The sequence below is a fragment of the Mesoplodon densirostris genome, chromosome 7 (genome assembly GCF_025265405.1).
Source record: "Mesoplodon densirostris isolate mMesDen1 chromosome 7, mMesDen1 primary haplotype, whole genome shotgun sequence".
NCBI lineage: Eukaryota > Metazoa > Chordata > Mammalia > Artiodactyla > Ziphiidae > Mesoplodon > Mesoplodon densirostris.
Window position 1 is genome coordinate 113,204,079 of NC_082667.1, and position 16,814 is coordinate 113,220,892.

General features: G+C 43.3%; 1 protein-coding gene across 1 annotated transcript in view; it reads left to right on the forward strand.

Annotated features, from left to right (window-relative positions):
- Positions 1-16,814, forward strand: part of POU2F3 (POU class 2 homeobox 3) — a 78,826-nt gene that overhangs the window by 42,876 nt on the left and 19,136 nt on the right. The gene's annotated exons all lie outside the window — the stretch shown is intronic.

Consider the following 16,814-nt stretch of genomic DNA (forward strand, 5'->3'; position numbering starts at 1 on the left):
TGAGTGCTCTTACTTGTGCCCTTGTACCTGACTCAGCCTGTTACTAGAGGAATAATAAGAAAAATATGCCAGACTCAGTTGGTGCCGGGTAAATACAGGCATGCCTCACCATACCTAAAAGGGTGGTTCCTGAAATATTGTACCTAAGTCAACGTTTTATCAACTAAATTCTATTTTTTTTCCACCAAGAGCCTGCTATTTAAAGAAATGTTACACTGGATCTTTTCAGAGAATAAAGCATGCCCTTTTACAGTCATCTGGAGCCAAGCATCATTTATAGGGTTTGCTTAAAGTGAGTTACATATCAATTTGGCTTTCCCTCGATGACATCTTCTCAAAGAAAGTGTGTGATCCTAACAAGGAAAATTTTAAACTTTACCCCATCACTGTGGACAGGCTCACTTGAGGGCTTGGAAATGGGTTTGCAGGCCAGTTGGGTAGCTGGTCAACTGAGGCCCAGAAAGATTTGGACACCCAGTCCCTGGAGATAGATGTTGATTCGTGCCGGGACCAGTGGTGGAGTGCTTCTGTGCCCCGTGTCCCGGGCTGGGATTCTCAGAGGTGAGGCTGCTAGGGTAAGAGCCCCCAGGCCAGAAAGGGTTAACACCACTCTGGAGGAGAAAGCAGTGCCGCTGCCCAAAGGCAAGGAGTCCCTTCCTCTCTGCAGTGAACCAGAGCCAACTTCCTTTCTGAGGGTTTGGTGCTTCCCCTTACACTGGGCCTGGCGGGCTGAGAACAGCCTCCTGGCTGTCAGGGCACTCCCCAGCCTGGCTTTGCCCAAGGCCTGGAAGAGACAGACACTCTCTGGAATAAAGCAGGGTGGGGAATGGCAAGACCTGGGGTTTGGGACTTTGCCCAGAATCTGGCCACTCAGCAAGGGCCCAGCACTCTTAGTGTGGGCTGCCCCATCCTGCGTGGGCGGGAGAAGGATCGGGGGAGTCTAACCTCACAAGGGACCCCCAGGCCCCCTTCTTCCCCCGTCCTAAGGACTTCCAAGTACCGCTGGGAAATGAGCCTCTTTGAAATGATGGAAGTGTCCTGAAGGTAGAGAGGAATAACGGAAGAGGCAGTACCTCGACTCTGTTTTGAATGAGCCCTAGGACTGGCCTCTCTACCTGCACACACACCCGCCCCGCCCCCTCACTCCCCATCGCCCTGCCAGCCCCTCACTCATCTTTCCAAACTCAGCTCAAATGTCTTCTTCTCCAGGTAGCCCTCCAGAAGATGGGAAATACTTGAGGAAACAGTCTATATTGTATTGATTATGGTAGAGCAGTGCCTGGCGCAGAGCAGACGTTCAATAAGTGTTTCCTAAGTAGATGGATTGATGGATAGTTGGAATGAACCTATCCGCCCATCCCTCCATCCTGGGTGCCAGGAACTCCCATCTCTCTGCTTTTCAGGACCTTCCGCTCCTCATGCTGCTCTGCCCGCTGTCGTCTTTCAGCCAGCGATCCGCAGAAATGCACCCCTTTTCCCAGGGAGGTGAGCTTGCTGGGTGTCTGCATATAGCGTGTGTGGTGGGCTCCATCCAATCCGCTCTGCTAAATATTTCCCAACTTCGCCACTTGCTGACTGGGCCCCAGGAGTTGTTGGATGAGGCGTCTTAGCTGTTTGCTCAGTGGGTGCTGGGTGCCAAGGTCTACCCTCTAGGGATCCAGGGTCTGCACATAGGACTCTGGCTAACCTAGTTTTTTAAACTCTTTGAGGTTGAGAGTTCAGTACCAAGCTATATATCTCAAGCCAGAATAGGCCCTTTACAAATGCCCCTTAGGGAAGACAGGACTGAGGTTCTCCTGGGACTGCCTTCTCCTGGCCACTTCAATGGAAAGTGTGGTTGGGGATATCCAGTGACATCTGATATCCCTGTGACTTTATTTTTCGTCAACTGTGGAGACAAATTTGGGTTGAGCTTCTAACTCTGGAGTGAGTCAGAGACACATAAACCCTTAGGGCTAAAGGGTCCCTTAGAACCTGTCCCCCTGTTCCCAGAAGGGTTCCACAGATCTGTGCTGTCTGGCACCAAGGCTTTCTTCTTCCTTTCTCCTATCCAGTCTGTCGATACACTTATTTACTCATAATATTACATCTTATGGCTAAATGTTCACCATCTACAGTGGCATCTTAAAAGAAGAAAACATAGCAAATTTTTATAAAGCTCAATGTATTCAATTTTAACAGTCTGAGATTTTGCAGTTTTTTGGTATTAAAATATTAATTGTATGTAATGAAATGATGACCTGAGTAGGTGATACTGGTTACTTTAATATTATTTGGCAAAATAAAAGAACACTCTGAACTCTGAAAAAAAAAAAAAAAAAAGATTTGCTTGTCAGGAGCCTCAAATCTTAGGAACCAGTGTGATTCCAGCCTAACCTACCTCCTGGGGCACACGTTCTACTGCTGACCCCCCTGACAGATGGCCACTGGCTCCACACCTCTGCCAAAGCTCTCCCAGGAATTTGGGACTCAGCACCGAGAATACAGCCCCCTCCAGGGTTGAGAGGGTTGCAATGCTTGGCCATTCTTTCTCCTGATAGACCCCATCAACCTCCCTGTGATGGTCCCCCCGTGGTCATCACTCTGCCTGCCTCAGCTCCAAGGCCCGAGTCCATCCCCTTCACTTGACAGCCGTTCAGTATTTGAGAAGAGTTCTCACGCCTGTCTTCCCTTTTCCATGTAAACATCCAGAATTCCTTCAATAATTTCACGTATCAGGTTTCTGATTGCCTTATTTAAAGCAATTACACACATAGTACATGAATGCTATGTATACTTTCTTGTAAAAATATTTAATAATAGAGATAAACAAGAAGAATTTTGTTCCCTGTTCAGCCTCAGCCCTCTTCCCAGAGGAAATGCCTCTTATTGGTGTGGTGTGTATGTGTTTAGAAGAATCTTCTCTCTGCACGTACATGGATATGGATACAAATGGAAATGTATAAATATACGTGGAGCTTTAAAAATGCATATATATGTACATATGTAGGTAGGTATAAATTATACAGTGTGTATTCTTTTGAGACTTTCCTTTGAAATTTAAAAATAAGATTTATAGATTGTTTCATGGCAGTACATATAGGATTGATTATGATTATTGTTAATGACCACATACTGTTCTACTGTTTCAATGTAATTTTACTGTTCCATTGCCCTATCAATGGGCATTAGGTTGCTTCAAATATTTTTGTACAATGCTATACAAACTCTTTGAACTTGTTTGTGCCTTGATGCCTTTATATGTATAGGTTTCGGTCTGCCAATCACCCTCTTTAAGTGTAGTATCCACAAACGTACAACATTCAATACCCAGATGACATCTGGCTAGGCCAGAGCACAGTGGGGCCCTTGGTTCATTCATTCATCCATTTATTCATTCAGCAAAACTTGGTGGAGCAGGTACCATATCTTTATTGTGCCCTGATTTCTTTCCAAGCCCAGAGAAGACAGTGGCAGGCCTGTCCACCTGAACTTGCATGGTTAAGTAGGGGAACCTCCCTCCATACTCTACTGTACTAGGATGGTACAGCCTACCCTACAGATTTTTAAAAAGATAATTGTATCAGTGAACACCTCTCAAGTCTTTTTTTAAAAAATCTACACTGTGGCCTCAACTTGTACAGTTAATTTTCATGTTCTTAGTAAAAGATTTGTACATTTCCTCTTATGTTTTATCTTATTACTTTCTTCCCTTCCTTGCACAATTTCAAGATTTTTTTTTAACCTTGATGTCTTTGTGCAAGGTACCAGCTAGCCCTGCTCCTCATACAGAGATGTATGCGGGGCACATACATCATCATACTCTAAGGTACTGATACATTCTTAAGACTGAACAATGAGCAGAGTCCCATGACTTGCCATTGGAGACATCCCTCCTGGATGACATTGATTCATTAACTAACAGTATCTCAGCCCTTATGACCCCATCTTGACCTCCAGGGACATGTATATATGTATACCTACAATAATTGCAGCATTCACCTGATCCTCATTTCTAAGAACCCTATATAAAAGGAAATGAGCCTAGTTTGGCATGCCTTTTTAAGTCAGTGTGATACAATAGAAAGAGGGTCGATTCTGGATCTGGTCAGACATAGGTTCAAATTCCAGCTCTGCCACTTTCTAGCTGTATGGCTTTTGGGAAATCCTTTGACTTCTCTGAGACCCAGTTTCCTAAATTCAAGGATTATTGAAAGTATTTATACATCAATTCTGCATCTATTTAATTAAGCCCTTACTAAGTGGCAGACAAGCAAGATAGGTGTCCCAGGTAATAAATGTGCAGAATCATTAACTTCATAGCGTTTTGGTGACAAAAGCAGGGAAAGCTCTTCCTAGAATAGGTTTTATAGACATTTAGCCCTAACTCTTGAGACCTGGGTAAGACTCAGAAAGTATTTTCCTTTTATAAGTAGGGAAACAGATATACTGTCAGCGAGCCCCTTGGCTCAAGTTCGCTCCGCCTTTTGGCAATAAATTTGGTAACTGCTCCTCAGCCTTAGAGAATTTAGCTTACACTGTCAATTGTGTGGGTTCAGCCAACCATTGTGCCTGGAGCCCTGTCGCAGGCTAATAAGGGTAACAGGATAGATATGTAGTCAGTAAAAATTGAACCAAAGGGCGAGCCCCATGTCAAACAGCTACACAGAGCCACTTCAGTGCCGCACTTATCCAGAGAGCCAGCAACCTCACCAATTTAGAATCCAGCTGAGAATAAGAAGGAAGCAAATGAGACCTGGAGCCAAACCCTTTCTCAGAGCCTCAAACTTTTATTTTAGAAACAGTTACAACAAACTTAACTATCTGTTTTTTCTAGCCCTTAGCAAATAGAAGTTGCGAAGTTGAGCTGAAATAGGGACTGCTAGAAAGAAGCAAGGATACCAACAGTAGGATAAAAACCTGGTTGTGAGAAAGGAGGCAGAAAACCTGGAAAAAGCAGAGCTGCAAAAAAAAAAAAAAGGCAATTCAGGGCCATTTAGTGCTACTGCCAACAGAGAGGCCAAGCACTTCAGTGTCCCCGAGGGCATGATTGCTTTTAAAAAGAGTTCACAATTAAGACTGAGTCATTGACTAAATTATCTTTCAGCTGCTATTCAAGGGAAAGAAGAGATGTATATAATACATTAATAAATATCAAAAACAAAACCAATAAATATCTATCCAAAACTGAAATAAAAACTTGGAGCTACAAGGGATCGATTTCAGCGATTGAAAATCCACTTATTTGGGGAGGATTCCTCAGGAAATCCTAGGAATTTGAAAGATGTGTTGAATGTTTTTTTATTGAGGCACAGTTGATTTATAATATTATATTAGTTTCAGCATACAACATAGTGATTCAAAAATTTGATACATTATACTTCATTTATTATTATAAAATATTGGCTATTTCCCTGTGCTGTACAATATATCCTTGTAGCTTGATTATTTTATACATAGTAGTTTGTACCTCTTAATCCTCTACCCCTATCTTGTCCCTCCCACCTTTCCTCTCCCCTCTGGTCACCACTAGTTTGTTCTCTTTGTCTGTGAGTCTGTTTCTGTTTTGTTATATTCATTCATTTGTTTTATTTTTTAGATTCTAAATATAAAAGATAACATGCAGTATTCATCTTCCTCTGTCTGACTTATTTCACTAAGCATAATACCCTCCAGGTCCATCCATGTTGTTGCAAATGGCAAAATTTCATTCTTTTTTATGACTAATATTCCATTGTATACATATACCACTTCTTCTTTATCCGCTCATCTGTTGATGGACATTTAGGTTGCTTCCATATCATGGCAATTGTAAATAATGCTGCTATGAACATTGGGGAATTTGAATGAACATTGGAGAATTTTTGAAGTAGTGTTTTCATTTTCTTTGGATATATACCTAGTGGTGGAATTGCTGGATCATATGGTAGTTCTATTTTTAGTTTTTTGAGGAATCTCCATACTGTTTTCCACAGTGGCTGCACCAATTTACATTCCCACCAACAGCATACAAGGGTTCCCTTTTCTCTACATCCTCACCAAAATTTGTTATTTGTAGTCTTTTTGATGATAGCCATTCTGACAGGCATGAGGTGATATCTCATCGTGGTTTTGATTTGCATTTCTCTAATGATTAGCAATGTCAAGCATCCTTTTCATGTGCCTGTTGGCCATCTGTATGTCTTCTTTGGAAAATGTCTATTCAGTTCTTCTTCCCAGGTTTTAATTGAGTTGCTTGATTTTTTTTTATATCGAATTGTATGAGCTGTTTATATATTTTGGATATTGACCCCTTATCGGTCATATTATTTGCAAATATCTTCTCCCATAGGAGAAAATATTCTCAGTAGGCTGTCTTTTTGTTTTGTCGATGGTTTAGTTTGCTGCACAAAAGCTTTTTAAGTTTAATTAGGTCTTGTTTATTTAATTTAATTTTTTAAAATTTTATTTTGCCTTATGAGACAGATCCATCCAAAAAATATTGCTACAATTTATGTTAAAGAGTGTTCTTCCTATGTTTTCTTCTAGGAGTTTTATGGTTTCTGGGCTTACATTTAGGTCTTTAATCCATTTTGAATTTATTTTTGTATATGGTGTGAAAAAAAATGTTCTAATTTCATTCTTTTACATGTAGCTGCCCAGCTTTTCCAGTACCACTTATTGAAGAGATTGCCTTTTCCCCATTGTATATTCTTGCCTCTTTTTTGTAAATTAATTGACCATAGGTGTGTGCATTTATTTCTGGGTTCTATAATCAATTCCATTGATCTATGTGTCTGTTTTTGTACCATTACCATACTGTTTTGATGACTGTATCTTTGTAGTATAGTCTGAAGTCAGGGAGCATGATACCTTCAGCTCTGTTCTTTCTCTCAAGATTGTTTTGGCTATTCAGGTCTTTTGTGTTTCTGTACAAATTTCCATACAACAAATAATTTTATTTCTTCTAGTCCTGTGAATAATGCCATTGGTATTTTGATAGTGATTGCATTGAATCTAGAGATTGCCTTGGTCATTTTAACAATATTAGTTCTTCTAACCCATGAACCTGGTGTGTCTTTCCATCTGTTTGTGTCATCTTCAGTTTCTTTCATCAGTTCTGAGTACATGTCTTTTACCTCCTTAGTTAGATTTATTCCGAGGTGTTTTATTCTTTTTGATGTGATCTTAAATGGGATTGTTTTAATTTCTCTTTCTGATAGTTCATTGTTAGTGTATAGAAATGCAACAGATTTCTGTATATTAATTTTGTATCCTGCAACTTTATTGAATTCATGGATGAGCTCTAGTAGTTTCTTGGTAGTGTGTTTAGGATTTTCTATGTATAGTATAATGTCGTCTGCAAACAGTGATGACAGTTTTCCTTTTTTTCTGATTTGGATAGCTCTTTTTTCTTTCTTGTCTGGTAGCTGTGGCTAGGACTTCCCATGCTATGTTGCATAAAAGTGGGCATCCTTGTCTTGTTCCTAATCTTAGAGGAAATGCCTTCAGTTTTTCACCATTGAGTATGATGTTAGCTGTAGACTTGTTATATATGGCGTTTATTATGTTGAGGTGTGTTCCCTCTATATTCACTTTGTGGAGAGTCTTTGTAAAAGGATGTTGTTGACTTTTGTCAAAAACTTTTTCTGCATCTATTGAGATGATCATATAATTTTTTATTCTTTAATTTGTTAATGTGGTATATCACACATATTGATTGGTGAATACTGAACCATTCTTGCAGCCCTGGAATAAATCCCACTTGATCATGGTAGGTGATATTTTTAATGTATTGTTGGATTCGGTTTGCTAATATTTTGTTGAGGATTTTTGCATCTATGTTCATCAACACACGCACACACAGAATACACATATCTGCATATATGTGTGTTTATTTAGAAAATGTGCCCCTAAACCTCTCAAGACTTCCCTTTCACCAGATAAAGGAGGGAACTGTAACTAACTTGAATACCTCATAAACTAAAAACTTCCATACAGACTAATGAAATTTTGAGTGCTTACTATTTTTAATATTAATTTTAAACTAAGATTAATCTTAATTTTTTCTAATTTAAAATGAATAATTACCTTTAAAAATTTGAACACTGCAAAAATATTTGACTTAGAAAGTGAATACCTTCTGAAACCCCAAATACCCTCCACTCCACCTATTATTAGCAGTTGGACTGATTATGTTCTTTCAGAATTTTTTCTGTGTTAGTTCTTTTAGTCCTGCAGGCATTCAACAGAGAATTCCTGAAATAGTCCTTTGTTATAAAGGATAAACCTTTAGGGGTGAAAATACATTTTCTATCCTAAAAACTTGCCATTCTGTCTCCTCTTCTCTGTTCTTACTGTTTTGGCCTTAGGCATGTCCTCATCAGTTCTTTGCCCAGACTATTGCAATAAACAGCTTTTTAAACTAGTTGCCCCGCTTACAGTCGTCCTCTCTTCAAATCCATAGTCCACACAGCTGTTAACATAATCGAACTAAACAAAAATCTCGCGTGTCCCTGCCCTTTACTTGAGTTACACTTTGCCGCCGAGTCCGGCCTCAACTCCTTTGCGTGACCCACAGGACCTCTATCGTCAGGCCCTGGCTGTTTGCCCAGGCCTCTCCCACCCCAGGCTGCTGCAATGCTGAATAGCTTGTCGCTCCTGAACATGAAGCCCTGTTTCACCATCTGTGACTGTGTACAAACTGCTCCCATTTCCTGGCATGCCCTGCTTTATCTTCTCCTGGTGAAACCATCTTTGTCCTTCAGGGCTCCTCAGAGGCTCCACTTCTCTTCCATGGAGACTTCCTACCTCATTCCCCTTTCACTAGCTATCCTCTGCCCTGACAAAGCAAATCACACCCTTTCCGTGTGACCACTGCACTGCCTTCCCATTGCTGTAAGTACTGCACTCTAGGTAATTGCTTTTTTACTTGCCGTCTCCTAATTAATCTGGAAGGTCCTATTCACCTTTGTGTCCCAGTTCCTCTTGGTATACAATGGGTGTATACCAAATATTTATTGAGCCAAACTGGGAAGGGGACCTTTATGGGGCAGGAAAACCTCTGTTTAAAGCATGCCACATGGAGGACTGTCTACTCCAACTGCTGTTGGAGCAGACCTGGTGTCAGAGGGCCACAGAGGTGCCTCGTTTTATTTGGGGTACCAGAAGAATACAAGAGATAAGGGCCTCAGCCTTACTTAGAAGACTGTTCTCAAATATGAATGTTACCAGGGAAAAGCCTTTTACATGCATTTATAGCCAACACTCAGGCTTTCAGAGACAGGCTTCCAGGTCACAGGCAGTTCCCCAGGGGATGCCAAAGAGAATCTCATTCAGACTTGTTGAAAGTTTGCTTTCAATAACTATGTCAGCCTCACATCCATGTAAAAGTCCCAGGCTACACTTGTGGATGGAAATGTTTACACCAACTGTGTGCCACATGTGAAAACACCACGGCACATGGGGAGGCAGAGGTCAACAAGCTCATTTTTACGTGGGAAATTCTGGGTGGCAACCCAATGGGGCCACCTTATAGAGTGGTATAGGCAAAAGAGGGCCTGGAGGCCAAAGACCCAAATAGAAAGTCAGGCTCTGCTTTTCCGGCTGTGTGATGGACATATTAATTCCTCCTACTCTTGGTTCCTACATCTGTAAAAATGGTTGGATAAGATTGTTTCCCTCATTGAATCATCATGAAGAATAAATGATGATACTTTTGAAAGTGCTTTTTAATTTCTAAAATGCTTTAAAAATATTCCTTTTTCCCTATCTCGAACTGATGCTCTTGGAGCTAATCTGTGTAGCGCTTCATAGTCACAAGTTGGTGTGTATGCACGCATGTGTGTGCATGTGTGCCTGTGTGTCCGGGACGAGCAAGGCATCTGTCCTTCCTTTCATTAGTCTCCTTTGGGCCCCAGAGTAAAATGTACACTGGCGTGAGGATTTCATGGCATGGCTGAGCCTTGTCTTTCCCCTCTCTACCTCTCTTCCTCATGATGAGGGAGGAAAAGAGCAAATATCAACCCCCTGGAGTTAATTCGTCCATGTGAGAGTCAAGGGAATACAGAATGCTGGTTCTCAAACCAAGTGTATTAGGTTACACATCAAGTAGATGTGTGCTTTATCTGTGTCCAAACCTTACCCTGTGTAGTAATGGAGAACTCTGAATCGGGACTGAGATTAAATCTTATTAGAGCAATGGGATTAGGGTTACTACTGAGCTACTTGAGGAGCCAGAATAGGCAACAACATCAGAGTGATAGAAATAGAAGATAGAGCCATGCTGCAGTGCAGTGGAATGGACCAAATACTAGGTGGAGAGTTAGGAGACCGGTCCTTAGGGGCCCTGCCTTAGTCTCCAGGCCTGGCTTGGCTGCAGCTCTAGCTGTGTTGCCCTGAGCAGGTGATTTCTCCTCTCTGGACATCAGGAGTCACAGCTGTAAAATGAGCCATTTAAACGAGGTGATATCTACATTTCCTTCCAGTTCTGATGGGGAAGGAAGGGAATCAACACTTGTTGAATGTCTTCCATGCACCCGACACAATCCGCACTAAGCTACCTTGAAGAGTCTATGATTCTATCACACATGGTAGTCAGGTTTATGTAGAAGAACTATGGAATCAAATAGACGTGGATTGAAATCCCAGATCTATTATTTACCAGCAGTGTAATTTTCAGCCAGTTTCCTAACTTTTCCAAGCCTCAGTCTTTTCATCTGCAAAATGGGTCTAGTGACACAATAAACATACTTGTAGGCTCACAAGTCAATGCCCACTCTCTCTCCTATACATTCCAAATTTCTTAAGTAGATTCCATCTCATCTATTTTCCTCCTTTTGTGGAGACATAATCTAGGCCTAGATGGATGAGTGAAGTAAATAAATATTAGATCATGCAGGTTTTTAGAGGCAGGGATAGAGCCCGAAGTCAGGTCTCCTGGTTGATTCTGAGCCTTGTACTTATTTCCTGGATGTCTTTTTTTTTTTTTTTCCCATCCCCTGCTCTAAAAAGGATTACAGAGTCTTTCCATGATAGACAACCCAATGTATGCAAAAGAACACAGTGTGATGACAGCCAGCATTCACACACAAGATGATTCCCAAGAAGAGCCACTGGCAAACAGTTCTCAGAGTCTGATTCTGAGACCGTGCTCAGCATTTCTTACCCCACCCCACCCCACCTCCTGCCATTCCACTTCTTGGGGAGCAGAACAGCCATCTATGTGGGCGAATCAACAGTTCTGTGTGGCGCTCCTTCCCAGCCAAAGAACCAGAGAAGGTAGCTCTGTGTCCTTGTCCAACAGGTAGGCAACCAGGAAAACCAGAAGACTCTTATTCAAGACAGATCAGGGTTGGGAACTCCCTGGCTGTCCAGTGGTTAGGACTCGGTGCTTTCACAGCTGGGGCCCGGGGTTCAATCCCTGGTCAGGGAAGTAAGATCCTGCAAGCTGCGCGGCGTGGCTGAGAAAAAAAGATCAGGGTCAAAAAAGAGAGCTTGCATCCATCCAGCTCCTCACTGGAAGCAGACGCTGCTGGCATCTCCCGAGGGCTGGGAAGTGGTACAATGGTTAAAGCTGTTCAAGTCCTGGGCACCAAAAATATCTGGGAGGATGTGTCCTCAAAGAGAGCACAGCCCCTTCCTAGAGTTTTAAAACTTGAATGCACGGACCTATATGCCAGAGGGAGAAGAAAACTTTTATGGGCTTAAAATGATGGGGGGGTTTTCAGATATGTATCAGCACTAGCAGTGCTGCGCCCTAAGAACTGAAGCCAAAGCATTAAATAACATGACTGATAAGCTTTTTGACTTTCCAGAGGAGGTACAAGCAGGAAAAACAAGGATGCCTCTTTGGAAAGCTTCTTTTCAGGAGGGAACAACTCTAAGTGGCTCCAGCCTCCTAAGAAACCGTATGTTTATTAAAGGGCCCCATGTCTCCTCACTTCCATCACTCTTTTGTCTAGAAGTCCGATGCTTTCCAGGAGAAGATCCCAATGTGCGTGGGCAAAGGTGTGCCTAGGCTGGTCTGTCGTAGGTCTGACTAGAGACCAGGGACTGGATGAGGCCATCTCCCCAGGTAATTCAGGGGAGCATCCAAAGAGGCAGGAGCCTTGGACTCATAGAGGGCAGCCAAGAGCCATGGAGAAAGGAGAGTCCCCCAAGCAAAAATACAGCCAGCATCTCTTAGGGGACTCTCAGCCTTGTTCATCTGAGATAAGTTACCTGCCTGCCCTACTCTACCGCTTGGAATATATTTTTAGGATCGTTTCGCGAGCAAAACGTTTGTCAACCCTTTTATAGATCAGTTACGAAACAGAAACTCTTCCTCACTGCTAGGGAGACGTATAGAAGGGGGGAAGAAAGAAGAAAAAATCTTGCCTGTAATTGAAGGCAGGTTGGGAGATGTTCACGCTTTGAAATTCTCCTTCTTGTGAAATGTTTATGAAACACTTTCCACAAACGAGTTATGCAACTGGCACTACAGCTTTGATCATTTTCATCGCCAGTGATAGATTCCTAAATGTTGAGTTGTTTTCCCCCCAAGAGAGTGCCATGTGAAATGTGCTGGGGAGGGGGCTAAGGCTAAGTACTCCAGCCCCATTGCGTGACCCCAAACAGATGGTTAATAAGGAGGTCCAAGTGTAGGTCTGGGCCAGAACATCACCTATGGTCTGTTCTCTCTCCCATCCCTGGGATGTTTGCAGTATTGTTTTGTAGATAGAGTACCTGGGGAGGGTCAGAGGACCATTCTCTTGTAGCGTTTAGCCAGTGTCTTGTCGTGTAACTTTACACACGTCTCTGAAGCACTCCTGGTCTCTGTGAGATGGGAAGATAAACACTCATCCCCACACTTCCTGGCTGGGCGGTGAAGCCAAGTAAGGAATGTATGAAGGGTTTCCAGTTCCTCAGAAGGGGCTCTCTCTTCCCAGAATGAGGCTATTTCTTTCTAAAGCAGGTGATGTCCGGGAGTTCGCTGGGATTAGAAAAGATAATCACCCATGATACCTTTCTACCTCCCTGGTCACTGCCCAAGACTCAGTGTAACACCTTTGCACACAGCTCAGTGGGTGGAAAAGATCCTGAACTAACAAGCCATGTCTAACATATGGACGGGATGACCGATGGCTGTGACCAGGTAGAGGCCTCTGTGGTGACCCACGTCCCCAGGGATTAGTCCATCCCAAACAGGGCCTGGAGAAATATTTCACTTGCGTTAGAAGAAGCTCCAAAGGGACCCTGGAGACGATCTTCACGGTTCCAGACAGGCTGTGGGTTTGGTTGGGTTCTCACAAGTACAGGGGAAATTGAGTCTTCATCCAATTTGCCTCCGGTTCTCACATTAGAAGTCAATGGGATCCAACAGAAGTCTATCTCATTTTCCCGATCCACAGCCAACACCCAGTTGCCTGGAAAGGCTCCAATCTTTTCCATTCGACAGCTGTGGGAGGGATTTTTGGATTTGGAAGGGACTTGATTTCTTGATTTCTTATTGTCTTAGCTAGCCCCTGAACTCTCAGAGAATCGTTGGAGAAGCGTGCCGGGGTCGGGAGGGCAGGCAGAGCTGCTGCTCTATCTTCTTCTCCTCCAAGTACAGCTCTGCTCTTTCTGAGACCCACCGACCAAAGTGGAGATTTTATTTTATTTTTTATTTTTATTTATTTATTTTTTTATTTTATTTTATTTTATTTTTTTATTAGTTTCTGCTTTATAACAAAGTGAATCAGTCATACATATACATCTGTTCCCATATCTCTTTCCTCATGCACCTCCCTCCCTCCCACCCTCCCCATCCCACCCCTCCAGGCCAAAGTGGAGATTTTAGAATTTGTCACAGGAAAAGCAGTCTGCTTTACTGTCTTTCAAATTGGTTTGTTTAGGATTGTCTCCTTTGGGGTTTACCGTCAGCAGCTCACACACAAGGGGTAATGAATTATGAAAAATGAAAGAGTAAGAGGTCGATAAAGCAAGAACTGAGAAGAGGAACACACAGAGTTGTCAAAACGCCCCAGGCTTACACCCAGAGGGATTTTTTTTTTTTGCTATCAGACACTTCATTTTCAGAAGTGGGAGGTCGGCAGTGCCCCTAAAAGAGTTTGGAGGGCAATGGATCCAGGAAGCAGATGAAAGAGTGAGTTTTCTTTTATGATGGCGCTGGTTTCTGAAATTCAGTGTTGCAGGAAGACCTGGCCCTGATTCTAACAGATAACACCCAGGTTGGAGGCAAAGCACATGTTTTCAAGCTGTGTCATAGCGGCACCCCCTTATCTCCCCGTCGCGCATAATGAGTCTATAAAGGAACCCTGCCACTTGCCTCTGAGCTGGAGCCGTGCCAAGCTGCCTGCGGTGGTTCCACCAGTGTGCTTTGAGCTCCAATTTTCCATGTTCTCCCTCCATCCCCCTCCATCCTGCCTCACCTATCCCCACTTGGGATGAGGGACGTCCAGGAGAAGGAGGGGCTGCAGAAGGGAGTTGTGGGGAAGGGAGGCTTCGCTTAAGTAAAATCTCCCCTCTGAGCAAAGCTTGAGATTGGTGGTGGTTTGAAATAAGTAGTTTATCATCTATTTTGAGCTTTTTAAAACCTGCTAACAAATGTTTCCCCGGATAATTCCTGGGGGAAGGACTAGGACGGCAAGCTTCTTAGATGGAGATGCCAAGTGTGGGTGGGGAGAGCTGAAGGGCACTGGGGGTAGGGATGGCGGCTGTCCTGGAGATCACTCCTGGGGGGCAATGCCTTTGGAGTTTTCCTGATGTCTAACTCTCTGCCCCCATTGTGCTACTTCCTGACACTCTCCCTTCCTCTTCTTTGCTTCCAAGACTCCAGAATAGCCTCCTTAGGTGAGAGAAGAGAGGAGTGATTTGTAAAGACTGTCCCTAAAAGGAGCATCCTCTTACCAATTTGGATGCAACTAGGACTTCCTAGTGCTGTTTAGATCTGCTTTATCTAAGAACACTACAGCAACATTGACTAGCCAGATTCTGCCAAATACACCACGGAACTGGAATTTTATAATTCCATTTTAGGACTGAAAGAAAAATGATGTAGAATCATACAACAGATGGGGAAACCAAGTCTCATAGAGATGAAATGATTGCTCAAGGTTATATCATCTGTTAGAGTCAGAGTTAGGACTGGAAACAAGTTCTAGCTCCCTGTTTGATGTCTTCCTAGCTGTATCCCACTGAGGGATGGAGAGGTGGATTCCGATTATGTCTTTTATTCAGTTAGCACGCATTCGGTTCCCACTATGTACAAGGCACCATATTTAGGACATGAGCTCCCTCCTCAGTCTCTGTCACTCAACAAGATCTTCCTAACTCTCCAACCAAAGGGAACTCTTGGTTGAGTAATCCAAAGCACCATTCTTCCACAGCGATTAAACACAAGTAGAGCTGTTAGTCTGAACCTTTACCTTGGATTAAACTAATACAGAAAAGATTCCAGGATGTCAGTGATATTCCCTGTATAGACCATGAAAATGGTTTAAGCCAGGGTTGCTATGGCCAAGAGGTTCCATCAGAGGGTCCCCCAATGTCTTTTATAAGGTATGGTCTAGATCCATCCCAAGCTCCCTGCCATATTATATGAATCCAAGGTCACTTGCATACTCCCTACCCAACGCCCCCATCCCCACAATGGACTTCCTGAAATGCTGCAACAGGGTACAGTAAGTCCCCTACATACGAATAAGTTCCATTCTGAGAGCATATTCGTAAGTCCAATTTGTTCGCAAGTCCAACAAAGAGAGCCTAGGTGCCCAACTAACACAATCGGCTATATAGTACTGTACTGTAATAGGTTTATAATACTTTTCACACAAATAATACATAACAAACAAAAAATAAAGAATTTTTTTTTTTTTTTTTTTTTTTTTTTTTGCGGTACGCGGGCCTCTCACTGTTGTGGCCTCTCCCGTTGCGGAGCTCAGGCTCCAGACGCGCAGGCTCAGTGGCTATGGCTCACGGGCCCAGCCGCTCTGCGGCATGTGGGATCTTCCCGAACCAGGGCACAAACCTGTGTCCCCTGCATCTGCAGGCGGACTCTCAACCACTGCGCCACCAGGGAAGCCCAAAGAAAACATTTTTAATCTTACAGTATAGTACCTTGAAAAGTACAGTAGTACAGTACAACCGCTGGCATACAGGGGCTGGTATCAAGTGAACAGGCAAGAAGAGTTACTGACTGGAGGAGGGAGAGGAAGTGGGAGATGGTAGAGCTGAAGGATTGTCAGCAGTGGGAGATGGAGGGCAAGCTGCAATTTCACTCACACCTGACGGTGATGGCACAAGTTCTGGTTCCTTGCTGGAACCAGGTGCATGTTCGCATCTCTGAAAGTTTGCAACTTGAAGGTTCGTATGTAGGGGACTTACTGTAGTTGTTCTCAGGGTGGGAGGAGGGGTGGGCACAAGTAGTGCTTCCTGCCCTGCCCTTGGAGACCTGGAAAGCCCACAGGTGGGTGGGTGGTGCTGCTACCGAAGGGTGATGGAGGCTGGAGAGAGTTTGCAAACCACCACAGTCCCCTCAGGCTGCAACTACAGCAGTGATTGTGAAGGAGACATGTCCCCGCCTGTAGGGAGACAGGCAAGGACTGTCACCTAAGCCACATGGCTGAAGAGGCCAGCTGCAAAGGCAGCTCAGCATGCAGAGGGCAGACAAGTGTGGAAAACAAGGGGGAATGGAGGGGAAACTGGTTCCCAGACTTTGGGATTTCGTGGACCAGGAAAATAAAAAACCATAATATAAAGGAGATTGGTAAAGGATTGCCAATTTTTTTTTTAATTTGTGAAAGTGGGGAGTTTAAAAAATACCATTTAGGATCACCATCATTTCCTAAAAGAAATTCTAACATACCACCCCC